This window comes from Chrysochloris asiatica, unplaced genomic scaffold, assembly GCF_000296735.1.
Source record: "Chrysochloris asiatica unplaced genomic scaffold, ChrAsi1.0 scaffold00119, whole genome shotgun sequence".
NCBI classification, from domain to species: Eukaryota; Metazoa; Chordata; class Mammalia; order Afrosoricida; family Chrysochloridae; genus Chrysochloris; species Chrysochloris asiatica.
Window position 1 is genome coordinate 1,844,330 of NW_006408637.1, and position 12,422 is coordinate 1,856,751.

The 12,422-nt window shown below is 39.1% G+C and overlaps 1 protein-coding gene and 1 pseudogene across 1 annotated transcript in view; both read left to right on the forward strand.

Annotated features, from left to right (window-relative positions):
- FMN2 (formin 2) overlaps nucleotides 1–12,422 on the forward strand; it is a 655,381-nt gene that overhangs the window by 241,834 nt on the left and 401,125 nt on the right. The window lies entirely within an intron of this gene.
- On the forward strand, nucleotides 5,695–6,430 carry LOC102829606 (annotated as a pseudogene).

The following is a 12,422-nucleotide window of genomic DNA, read 5'->3' on the forward strand; positions in this document are numbered from 1 at the left end:
TTTCTCTCCTACTCCCGTGTCTATTTTATATTATAATGCAAGGAAAACCAAGATTCAAAAGACTGCTGAGCATCTTAGCATTATTTCCCCATTTTCCCCATTCCAACCATGGGTCAATCTCTGTATCCCAGAGCCCTGTAGTTCCAAGGTTGTGCATGCATCATTCTTTATCTCTGTCCCACTTAGCCCATTCGAACATGCCTTCTTGTTCTCCCATCTGCTAAGTTCTTCCATTTCCCTCTCCCTCCTTGTATATTGCCCCCCTCCCTAGCACCCAAACTTTCCTGTGTCTAATCCCTACCCTGTGCTCCACTGTCCCTTCCCTCCCCTCACCCACCACTGACTTTCCAGCAATCAACAAAAAATTCCACCTACCCCACTTTAGTATGGTTTCTTTTTCTTAGTTTTTTACAGTAGTGGTCCTATTGTTTTTTGTTTTTTTGATATACACAAAAACACTCAGGAATATATAATAATTTAAACAACCCAAGGGCACATTCTACAAGCCTGTCTCCTGGCTTCCAGCACACAGCCTTTCTCTTTCCATGAGTCTAGAGTCCTCAGCTGCTCTATTTCTCAATGTCATGATCTCTGCCTCCATCACTGGTGTCACTGCTTCTTTGGATAGGGTCCCACATTCCACTTATGCTTTTCTCCCTTGATGGTCCTGGTATCCTCAGTTCCTGGAATATTGAATTAACTACTCCCTCCTTTATGTTATAAAACTTCTACTTTTATAGTTGTAACATTCACAATTAGCCATGATGACAATAACTCATTATTGAATCATAGGAATCTTATCCCCATCTCCTTTCACCAGACCCGTCTAGATAAGATGGAAACTATTCAGTGGGGATTCTACCTTTCCCTCACTTCCACTCACCAGTAGACCAACACAGTCACCAGCAAGTTTACATGCCTGCTTGTGCATTCCATTTGAGTTTCAGTCTTGGGGGGCGGTTGTCCTGAAGGGACTTGCTTGCTTGCCTTGATGGCTCCCCAGCAAACACCTTGCTTGTTCTTGTAGTATAACCAGACTGACATTTTTGCTTTGGATTTTTCATGCTGGTCTTTCTTTCAAGCAGTATCTTCTGTTCCTCTACCTGCTCCAGGCTGGTCTGCATGTCCTTTCAAGTGAGAATGTCCCACCTCAGAAGGTTCTGGATGGAGCGCAGGATTCCACTTAAGGTCCTATACACTACAAAGACTCCACAAGAAACCTATGTTACTGGGCAAGTTCTAGAACGCTTTTAGGTATTCTAATCAGTTATAGGCTGAGGATAGGTTTACAAGCTTTCTGTCATCATGTTTCCTAATATTCCACTCAAGTGTCTATTTTACAATAACAGGCAAGGGAAACCAGTATTCATAAGACAGTCAAGCATCTTAACACTATTTCCCCTCTTTTACCCATTCAGACTATGCCTCAGTCCCTGTATCACAGAGCCCTGTTGTTCCAAGGTTGAACATGCATCACTATTTACCTCTGTCCCATTTATGGGCTGCATGTCTACATACTTACTTTTAATTAGACTAGTATGAAACACTTCAGAATGAAATATTAACCTACTATCTTTAAAAATAAGAAGATCTCAAAGAGATGGATTGACACAGTGGTAACAGCAATGGACTCAAACATAACAACAATTGTGAGGATGGTGCTGAACTGGGCAGTGTTTTGTTCTGTTGTGCCTAGGTTTGCTCTGAGTCAGAGCTAACTCAAGGGTACCTAACAGCAACAACAATAAGAAAAAGAATCACAACTTTGTTTCTTAAGGAATAATGAGGAAAACAACAAAAAGAATGATGCCATAATACTGCCCGTATTTCAGTATTGACGTTCATGCAACTGACACTTGTTTGTTATTTTAAAATTTAGTTAATTTTTAATTCATTGTTTTGAATTTTTTAATGTGAGTTGAATGTGAGTGTACAGACAAGATTATTAGCTTTACATTGAACAAATCATACACTTGGTTTCATCTCAGTGATTACAATCTTCTCCATGTAAGACCAGTTATCCTACTTCTTTCTTATATTTCTCAAATGAACAAAGCAAAAATATTTGATATGCACATACAAAACAAAATTATGTAGATTCATTTAAATGTCCAAAGGGCACATTCCTGCCCATAGGCTTGCTCAGGCCATGGACCTAGAGCCCACAGTTGCTCAGTCTCCATGCCATCGCCTTGGCCACCATCTCTTCTGTTGCCACTTTTCTAGTTAGGGATCTCACACTCCATTACTACTATTCTTTCTTGATGGTCCTGGGATTGTCTGTTCATGAAATGAAAGATTAACTATTCCCTCTTTCAATTTAATATCTTCTACAGTTACAGTTTTGACAATTACCATGAGTCCTGCCAGCAATTACTCAGAATTGAATCCTAAATACTATCATCATTGTCCTCCACCCTTTGTCACCAGACCCATCTGGGAAAGAGGAATATTATTCAGTGGAGATTCTACTTTACCTCCCTCATTCTGAAGCTAATCACACCCATAAAAGCTTGTAAGTAAGTCATTTCATGCCTTTATGGGAGTCCCCCTCCCCGCAATTTTTGATAGCCAATGTCTAAATTGCCCACCCCAGTCAACCCATACATTGAGAAGACAAGCATTGTCCTTGGTATGAAGAATCTTCAATTCTGGTTAGAAGTTTGAGCAATTGCATCCATAAATACAATCCAGTTCCTCAGATTGTAGCAATTTGCATTTGCTTACTGGTGTGGTTCTGTGGGTAAATGCGCTGTTCTGAAAGGTCAGTTTGAATAGCAAGGTCAGCAGTTCAGGCTCACCAGCTGCTCCATGAAAACCCTATACAAAGTCGCTATGGGTCAGAACCAACTCCACAGCAGTTAACAGCAACAACAAACAGTATCAAGCATCTTTATCTGGGCGGGCTCTGGACAGCTCAGCCCTAGTCATCCAAGCTAGGTCAAATAGATACTAGCTGGTAGCTTGGGAGTTCACACACACTCTCTTGCATTTCAGACCAGCGGGCCCCTTCACTTTCAATCCCGCCCCCCTCCGGGGGCTTGTTCAGTGCCCATGCACTCAGGAGTTCACAAACACCCTAAACTACAGACCAGCCAGTCCTTTTTTCTCTCTTACCTCAAGGTCAGTGGCTGCTAATGGAACATGTCCAAACTCAGCCAGTGTATTCGTTGCATTCTCCCTACTTCCACTCACAAAGACACCCAGGTGGTTACCAGTAAGCCTATTAGACTCTTCGTGGGTTCCCTGTAACTTTCAATCCTAGAAGGGGGTTTTCTCTGATGGGCTGATTTTCTTGCCTTGTTGCCTCTATAGCAAACAGCATGTTTGAAACACAAAAAGGCGAACAGTCTCATTTTTTCCGCAGGTCTTTTTTTCAACAAAAATCTGTTCTGCCAGAAGTTCTGTGTTGGGCTGCATGTCTTTTCAAATGCAGATGTTCTAACTCAGAAGGTCCTGGGTGAGACTAAGGATTCCACCTAAAGCCCGGGTACTCTACAAAGGCTTCACAAGAACCCAATTGAACTAGGAAAATTCTAACTCTCCTTTTAGCAAATGTAATCAATTATAGGCTGAGGAGGGTCCTACAAGATTTCTGTAATCATAATTCCCAATATACATTTTCCATCACACATGTATGTGTATTTTACAATACTAGGCAGGGAGAAGCAATATCCATAAGGAAGTCAAACACGTAAACCCCCTTTTCTCCCTTCTTCATCCATTTAGCAGTTCAGGTTTACAGCTGCTCCTAAGAAACATTATGTTGTTGTTGTTAAGTGCTGTCGAGTTGGTTCCGACCCATAGTGACCCTGTACAGGGTTTCCGAGGGTGTAAATCTTTACGGGAGTAGAAAGCCTGATCTCTCACCCGCGGAGCAGCTGGTAGTTTCAAACCGCTGACCTTAAAGTTCGCAGCCTGATTCGTAACCACTACGCTACCAGAGCTCCTCCTTATACATGGTTACTATGTGTTGGAATCAACTCAGTGGTACTCAACACCAATAACCCATTCAGCCTGTGTCTCAATCCATGTATCTACTTACTTAACACTGTTGCTCCAAGGTTAGAATGTATCACTATTTACTTCTATCCCCTTTAGCCCATGCATACTTCCCTGAGTTTTCCCCTGTCTTCATTAATCATCTGCCACCCTCCTCTTCTTGTGTATTGTCCTCTTTGTCAAGGAGCAAACGTGTGTCTAGCTTCTAGCCAGTGAATTACTACTCTCCTTTCCCTCACACCCCTGGTAACCTTCAAAGAATGTTTCTTTTAATGTGGAAACCTTTTTGTAAGCATTTACAATAATGATCTCATACAATATTTGTGCCTTTTTTTTTTTTGATTGACTAATTCCACTCAACATATAATGATGCCATTCAGGCTCATCCATGTTTTGAGGTGTTTTTACAGATTCATTGTTATTCTTCAAGGTTGCAGAGTATTCCATTGTAAGTATGGGCCCAAGTTTGTGTATCTTTTCTGTTGATGGGCACTTAGACCATTTCCATCTTTTTGCTATTATGAATAGTGCTGCAGTGAATATTGGTGTGCATATATCTTTTCATGCCCTGGCTGGTAGAGAGATTGCTGGGTCATAAGGTATTTCTATTTCCAGTTTTCTTGGGAAGCGACATGCCATTCATTTTCCAAAGTGGTTGGACCATTTTACAGTCTCAAGAGCAATGGAGGAGGGCTCCAGTTTCTCCACATCCTAGGCAACATTTGTTGTTTTCTGCTTTTTGAACCTCACTGTTGATGCTGATGTGACATGATAGCTAGTGTTGGTGTGCATCTCTCTGGCTCGGAATGCATGATTTCCTCTTTTCAGTCTTGTAGTTTCGTTTGACTGTGGATATTTCTATATCTGCATCGAATTGTGGGTGGTGTTGCCATGTATGGCCACCTACTTCATTGTCTGCTGTTGTTGATTCTCAGCCCAAACAGGGCTCTGTTTAGCTATTTTTGTACAGTTGACTTGGTTTTGACAAATTCTGTGTCATCTGGTTTTCCTTATCTTTTCTGCTGTGGATCCATGCAGTCTTTCTGCCAATTCTGATATCTTTCCTCTTCCCTACTTGCTCATTTTTAAGAAATGCCTTGCTGTTGTTGTTAAGTGCCGTCGAGTAGGCTCCAACCCATAGTGACCCTGTATAGGGTTTCCGAGGAGCAGCTGGTGAGCTTGAATCACCCACCTTGCAGTTCAAACAGCTTTGCAGTCAGGCGCATTAACCCACAGCGCCACACCAGGACTCCAAAGGAATGCCTTGTTGTGGTTGTTGTTAAGTGCCGTCGAGTCAGTTCCGACCCATAGCTACCCTGTATAGGGTTTCCGCGGAGCAGCTGGTGAGCTTGAACTGCCGACTTTGCAGTTCAAATGGCTTTGCAGTCTGGCGCATTAACCCACAGCACCACAGGCCTCCTTTTTCTGCCCCGCCTGCTCAGCGGCAGCGGCTGTTCCTGCCTCTCTGCCGCCTGCACCTTTGCTTATCCCCTGGCTAGCCACGTTGGCGGGGAGGGGGCAGTAGTTATAGATGCCCGCGCCTGCCTCAGAGAAGTTCCCTAGTTACTACCGCACAATCTCACTGTGTGGGAAGTTAAATGCTGAAAAACTGAAGCGGCTAAGGAGCAAATCCAACCACAGTTCTCTCCCGAGTCCTCAGCCTGATATGGAGAATCACTTTTGGTCAACCTAATGAAGCATTCAAAGAAGACATATGATTCTTTCCAAGTTGAACTTGAGGATTACATAAAAGTGCAGAAAGCCAGAGGCTTTAAAACCAAAGACTTGTTTCACAAAGATGAGAGAGGACTATTTAGAAATCATTGAGTACAAAGTAGAGGTTGATTTCAGACCCAGATACAGAATGTGTAATTAAACACTCCCATCTGAAACTGTCCAGACTTAACCAAGGTTAAATTCCACCAACATTGGAAAACCTGGTTCCTCAGTGGCTACCAGCTCCTGACAGCAGACTGAAATTAGACACTCCAGGCTATTGTCAACTCGCAGGGACTATTCCCTAGAAAAACCGGTAGCCCTGGACCTTAGTCAGTGAGAATGGAATTGTGGCTTATATAGTGGAGAACCTGGAGGTTACAAGCCTTCTCAGAAAACAGAACCAGTGGCCATCAAGCCAGGCATAAAGGTACCCTGAGGAAGGCAGAGAAAAACCGGAGGAAGCGCGGCCCAAGCAGAAGAAAAAAAGTTATGAAGAAATGGATTTAGACAAACACCAGAGTGTCCTGGGAAAGAAGGCAGGGGTAGAAACAGTGTCTGTTACAGAAAAGCTTAAGAATAGAAAGGGGAAAAAACCCAAGAAGTATCCTCTAAGAGAGAGTAACGTAAACATAGAAAAGAGAAAAAGGATCAAGCCTAAGAAAGGACAGAGGAGGAAATGCCTTGGGACCAGTCAGTCCTTGGATTTTGAAACTACTTAGTTTGTTCTCCCTAGATTGAATTGAAAAAAAAAAAAAAACAGTTTTGAGTAGTTTGGTTTCTTGAGGTTCACATTGATAACACTTTTCTTATGTGAACAGGCACTTTAACCTTTAACAAAAGCTAGTGGAAAGGAAAGTATTTAGTATGCTTATTCTCCAACACAAAAATTACTGTTCCGTACTTTCTAAAAGCATAACATTTTTCTTATATATAATGTAATTTCTCTTAATGATAATAGCTTTGCTTTTTATTCATCATATTACTATGATAGTAGAGTTATTATTTTTTGGAGAGCTTATTTGTTTTAAATTGGAGGATTAATAGACTTTGTAGAACCTATTTCTTGGTTGGACTTGTTATGGTTTTAGTGGTATATGTTTGTGTGTTGGTTTTCTCTATGAAGCCATTTAGATTATTTTCTTTGTTAGCTCTAACTTTAAGAGTATTTTGTAGATTGTGAATTAAAATCAAATGCATTATAATAATAAGCTTAGATAAATATGGTTTTTAAAGTTTTCAAAGAGTTTTGATGCAAAATCAGCTTATATTCTGGAAATGTTTGTAATAAAGTATTCTAATTTCCACATTTAAAAATTAATATAATCTTCTATTGCCAGGATAATTTTGATGATGATTCTAAGGCACCTTAGGATCTTTTTGAGCAAATAAGCCTTGAAGCTTAATATGACCTCATAAATAAGAAAGTGAAATAATTTACCTCAGAATTTTATATAATCATGATTGTATCAAAAAGAAGTTTTGGTTAATCCTGTGCCAAATGAGGTCCTAAACCAATATACGCATTTCAGTAAAGACAGTAGTAGTAACTATAACTACAGCAATTCTAATGGCCACAGAAATCATGTGCCAATAACTGTTCTTGGAGTCCTGGTGTGGCTCTGTGGGTTAATGCACCAGACTGCAAAACCATTTGAACTGCAAGGTCGGTGTGGTTCAAGCTCACCAGCTGCTCCTTGGAAACTATACAGGGTTACTACGTGTTGGAACCGACTGGATGGCACTTAACAACAACAACAAATAACTGTTCTTAACACTTACCTGTGTTGATCCATTTTACCCCCATCATTTTATGAGGTCGGAGTTCTTGTCTGGCACTGTAGAATAAATACTGGACTGGTTAGTGCAAGATTGATGGTTCAAACCCAATGACCACTCCTCAGAAACCCTATACAGGGTTGTTATGAGTTGCAATTCACTGGATGGCACTTAGAAACAATAATAGTAACAACGTTCTGTGAGATACACATTGTTACTCCCAGTATAGAAAAATCGAGGTATGTTGCTGTTACTGTTGTTAAGTGCCGTCGAGTTGGTTCCGACCCATAGCAACCCTGTATAGGGGTTCCAAGGAGTGGCTGGTGAGCTTGAACCACTGACCATGCAGTTCAAACTGACTTTGCAGTGCGACACAGTAACCTCCAGCGCCACACCAGGACTCCAAGCTTAAGAAATTATATAAATAATTTTCCTAAACTAGACAAGTGGCAGAGCTAGGATTTATACTCCAGCTGGCTTTCAGAATCTGTACCCTAATATCCATACCACAAGCATGGATGGAGAATATCGTATGTGTTTATATAGCTTCAATATAATATTTTATTTATGGAGAGACCAAAATATATTTTAACAAGAATCTGAATTTGTATTATGTTTGGTATGTGCTCAATATATAAATTACTGTTATTATAGTTGTGAAAGTGTATAGAAATACTTGAAAAGCATTTTCCATATCGTAACAAATTTTGGCAAGTACATTAATTGCTATGCCACCAAACATGATGTTTGCCTAGTTTATAAAAGTTTATCTGACTGATGGGAGATTTAGACATATAAACTTCTGTAAGCAATAAAAACAAGGGCCATTTGCTTGTGTCGATTCTAAATAGTATTTAGAAGCAGTAGCTGTGGCTCATCCTTACCTAATTGTCAAGTGATGATACTTTTTATTCAACCCATGATAACACAAAAAGAAACAATCTCTTCAAAATATTCTGTAATTAAATAGTGTCTAATGTGGATCTGTATGGTAAGCACTGGACTGCAAGGTTGGTTTGAAGTACAAGGTCAATGGTTCAAACTCACCACTTGCTCCTTGGAAACCCTATACAGGTTCCCTATGATTTGGGAACAGTAAAAACAATCCTGCTTCAAAGATATAAAAGAACATGTTATTCACAATGTAAATTTACACAGAAAAGTTAGCATGGGTGCCTTTTGGTAATTCTTTTCAAACCATAACTGACATTTGTGTATTCGTTTAATGAAATACAAATGAATCTGTTCATAGATTTCTTCTGTTCTATTTATCAGATTAAAATTCTCTGATTAAACGATGGAGAAAAGCTATGATAGCTAAATATTTGTTAGGCTTCAGCCTCTGGAAATATGATTAGTAAAATAGATAGTTAAATCTGTTACTTATTATAAAGGAGGATAATAAAAGATTCATTAGAATTCTCATTTATTACAGATGCAAATGTAAGGAATTAGACATTTGGGATCCTGTTTAAATTTTCCATTGTGCTTTGTCACCTAACAACTAAGACTTAAAAAAAAAAAATGCTGTAAAAATTCATACTGATGATGAGAAATGAAGTATTCATTATTCAGATGCTCTTTATGGGACTGGGTAATGTCATACCTCTAAGAAATTTTATATGAAATAGTTGTTGTTGTTGTTAGGTGCCATCAAGTTGGTACCGACTCATAGCGACCTTATGCACACCAGAACGAAACACAGACAGATCTTGTGCCACCCTCACTACTGTTGCCACGCTTGAGTCCATCGATGCTGCCACTTGGCCAATCCATCTCATTGGGGGTCTTCCTCTTTTTCTCTGACCCTCCACCTTACCAAACATGATATCCTTCTCCAGCGACTGGTGCCTCCTGAGAATATGTCCAAACTATGAGAAACGAAGTTTGGCCCTCTAGGCCTCCAAGGGGCACTCTGGCTACACTTTTTCCAAAACGGATCTATTGGTTCTTTTGGCAGTCCACGGCATTTTCAATATTCTCCTCCAACACCATAACTCAAAGGCATCAATTCTTCTATGGTCTTCCTTATTCACTGTCCAGCTTTCGCATGCATATGAGGTTATTGAAAATACCATGGCTTGGGTCAGGCGTACCTTAATCCTCAAGCTGACATCTTTGCTCTTTAAAAAGGTCTTGTGCACGGGGGAAGGATTGCATGGAGGGGATTGTAACCATGGCAATGAGATGATATACGATAGAATGAATGTAAAACCAATGTTCTCCCATAATTCACATAATTCACAATAAAACATTAAAAAAAAAAAAAAAGGTCTTGTGCAGCAGATTTGCCTAATGCAATCCATCGTTTGATTTCTTGACCGCTGCTTCCGTGAGTGTTGATAGTTGATCCAAGAAGAATGAAGTCCTTGACAACTTCAATCTTGAAATATGAAATATTAGTTGCTATTAAAAAGCTTCTTCCTTTTAATATTCATCTTGCTGTTTTTGAATTGGTAAAATGTATGTGTTGTGCTTTAAATATTATCTCCTAATATAATATTCATTGATATAAAAAGGGGAAAAAAGTTATATATTTTACCCCAGAATATCTACTTCTCTTTTATTTGTCATAAATATTTTGTTTTAGATATTATGTATGTTTTATAATATGTGTTTAAATATTCACATGGTGATTGGCTGAATGATAATTTGATTAGTAGAAGCCTAACTTTCTCTACTGGTAATAATTATACAAGTTGCAACTGACAAGTGTATGTATTGTTAGATTTGGACAATTATATTTGTATTTTAGGCTGAAGACCTAAAATAATGTCTTAAATGTGAAGTATCTTATAGTAATAAAACAATTTAGGTTTGTTTGGGAGATACATAATAAATATTTGGTACTTTGTAACTTTTAACATGACATCTGCTTTTAATAAAAAACATTCCTATTGTAAACCTTAAGAATGTATTTACATAGAAAACCACATCAAAACACAAACCTATAATTAGACAAATATAGGTTTGTTGGATCTGGATTTGTTTAAGAAGTTGAAAGATTTATTATTTTTTGATGATGCTATTCCTAGAACTATTTGTAGAGCATACATACCTAATCAAGTCAAAGAGCGCAACAATAACAACCTGCTTTTTTCAACCAAGAAATTACTTTTATATTTCCAATTAAATGGCTAAAAACAAAACAAACCGAAAAGCAATAAAAAGGAAATATGATCAAGCTAAATATCCTTGGCTTTGTTAGATTAGGTATTAAGGAAGTTTTATTTGATTAATTGCACATTGGAATTACACAAAATCTAGTCATAATGATGATAAAGCTTAATTATTTTGGACTCTGTAATCTTATATGATAATATAGCACGATTCTGTTTGATTAGATGTATAATATAGGGGGGTTGTTGTTGTTGTTGTTGTTGTTCTTAAGTGCTGTTGAGTTGGCATAGCGACCCTGTATAGGCTTTCCAAGGAGCAGCTGGTGAGCTTGAATCACTGACCTTGATATTCAAACCGACTTTGTAGTCCAGCTCATTAATCCACAGAACCATACTAGGGCTTTTAATAGTGACTTTTAATAGCTGAGGTGTTTTATTTAAAATGATCCATGGGAACTGAAGAAAGAGCAATTTGGAGAATGTTTTCAAGATTGCTTATTTTACTGTGGCATCTATGAAAGCTAAACCTTACCTTTACAAGTATAAGGGGGGCTTTTTGTATTTTCCAGAGCAGGACTTCTATTTGGAGCAGATAGGAATATGTTTTCTCAGTTTCTCTTGAAATTTCTGAGGGCATGCTTTGTTTGACATTTTTCTCTGATTCTAGCATGCTCTGTCTATCATGAGTCTGGTCAGAATGCTCGGTAGTGCTGGTGGTTGTTGGTAAGTGTCAAATCAGTTCCAGCTCATACCGACCCTACATAGGTTCTGAGGAGTGGCTGGTGAGCTTGAACTGCTGAACTTGTGGTTCAAACTGACCTTGAGGTCAAGTGCTTATCCTCCTGTGCCACACCAGGACTCCTCCCTGCTGGTAGGCAGGTACTGTTTTATTCTTTGGTATCAGGATTGATGAAGCCATAGTTCACATAGACTGTTAGTTTTGAAGACTGTTTTGTTCTCTGCGACTTTGGCTTTCTGCTCTCTGTCTTGGTCTAGGTTATTAGAGACCTATAGTTATATCTTAGATGGCCACTCACAAGGTTTATACTACCATATTATGCCAGTTAACTAAATGTATATATATATATATATGCCTTTAGAGGCATTGGAGTCCTTGTCTACTATCTGCAAGGTCGATGGTTCAAACCTACCAGCTGTTCCTTTGAAAGCTTATACAAGGTCATTAAGAGTCAGAATCAACTTGATGGTGCTTAACAGCAACAACATAGATATACTGGCAACCTGGAGTGGTGCTGCAGAGTAAGCACTGGACTGCTGATGGCAAGCTTGGTGGTTTAAACCCATCAGCCACGCCTTGGAAACCTTGTTCTTGCTCATGATTAGTCAGAATTGATTTGATTACATTTAATGACATCAACATTGATATATTGGAGCCTGGGTGGTACAGTAGGTTACATGTTGGGCTGCTCACTGTAAGGTTAGTTAGTCAACCCTGCCACTTGCTCTGCAGTAGAAAGATGAAGCTTTCTGCTTCTTCAGTCTTGAAAACCCTATGGAGTAGTTCTCTTCTGCTCTGTAAAGTTTCATTGAGTGGGAATCAACTCAGTGGCAGTGCTGGGTATGAATGCATTTACCTGTGTACATACTTATTCAGACCTGTACATTTACAAGTATATGTCTATATACATAATTGTGGTTGGTAGTAGTTTTTACAAACTTGTATTTGCCATATCCTTTACCCAAAATTTCTTTTTCTCTTGGGAAATTCTTAGTGACATCATTTACCTTGGTCAAGCACTTCATTCACATTTCCACCTGCCTTTCACATCACCAAAAATAATAAGC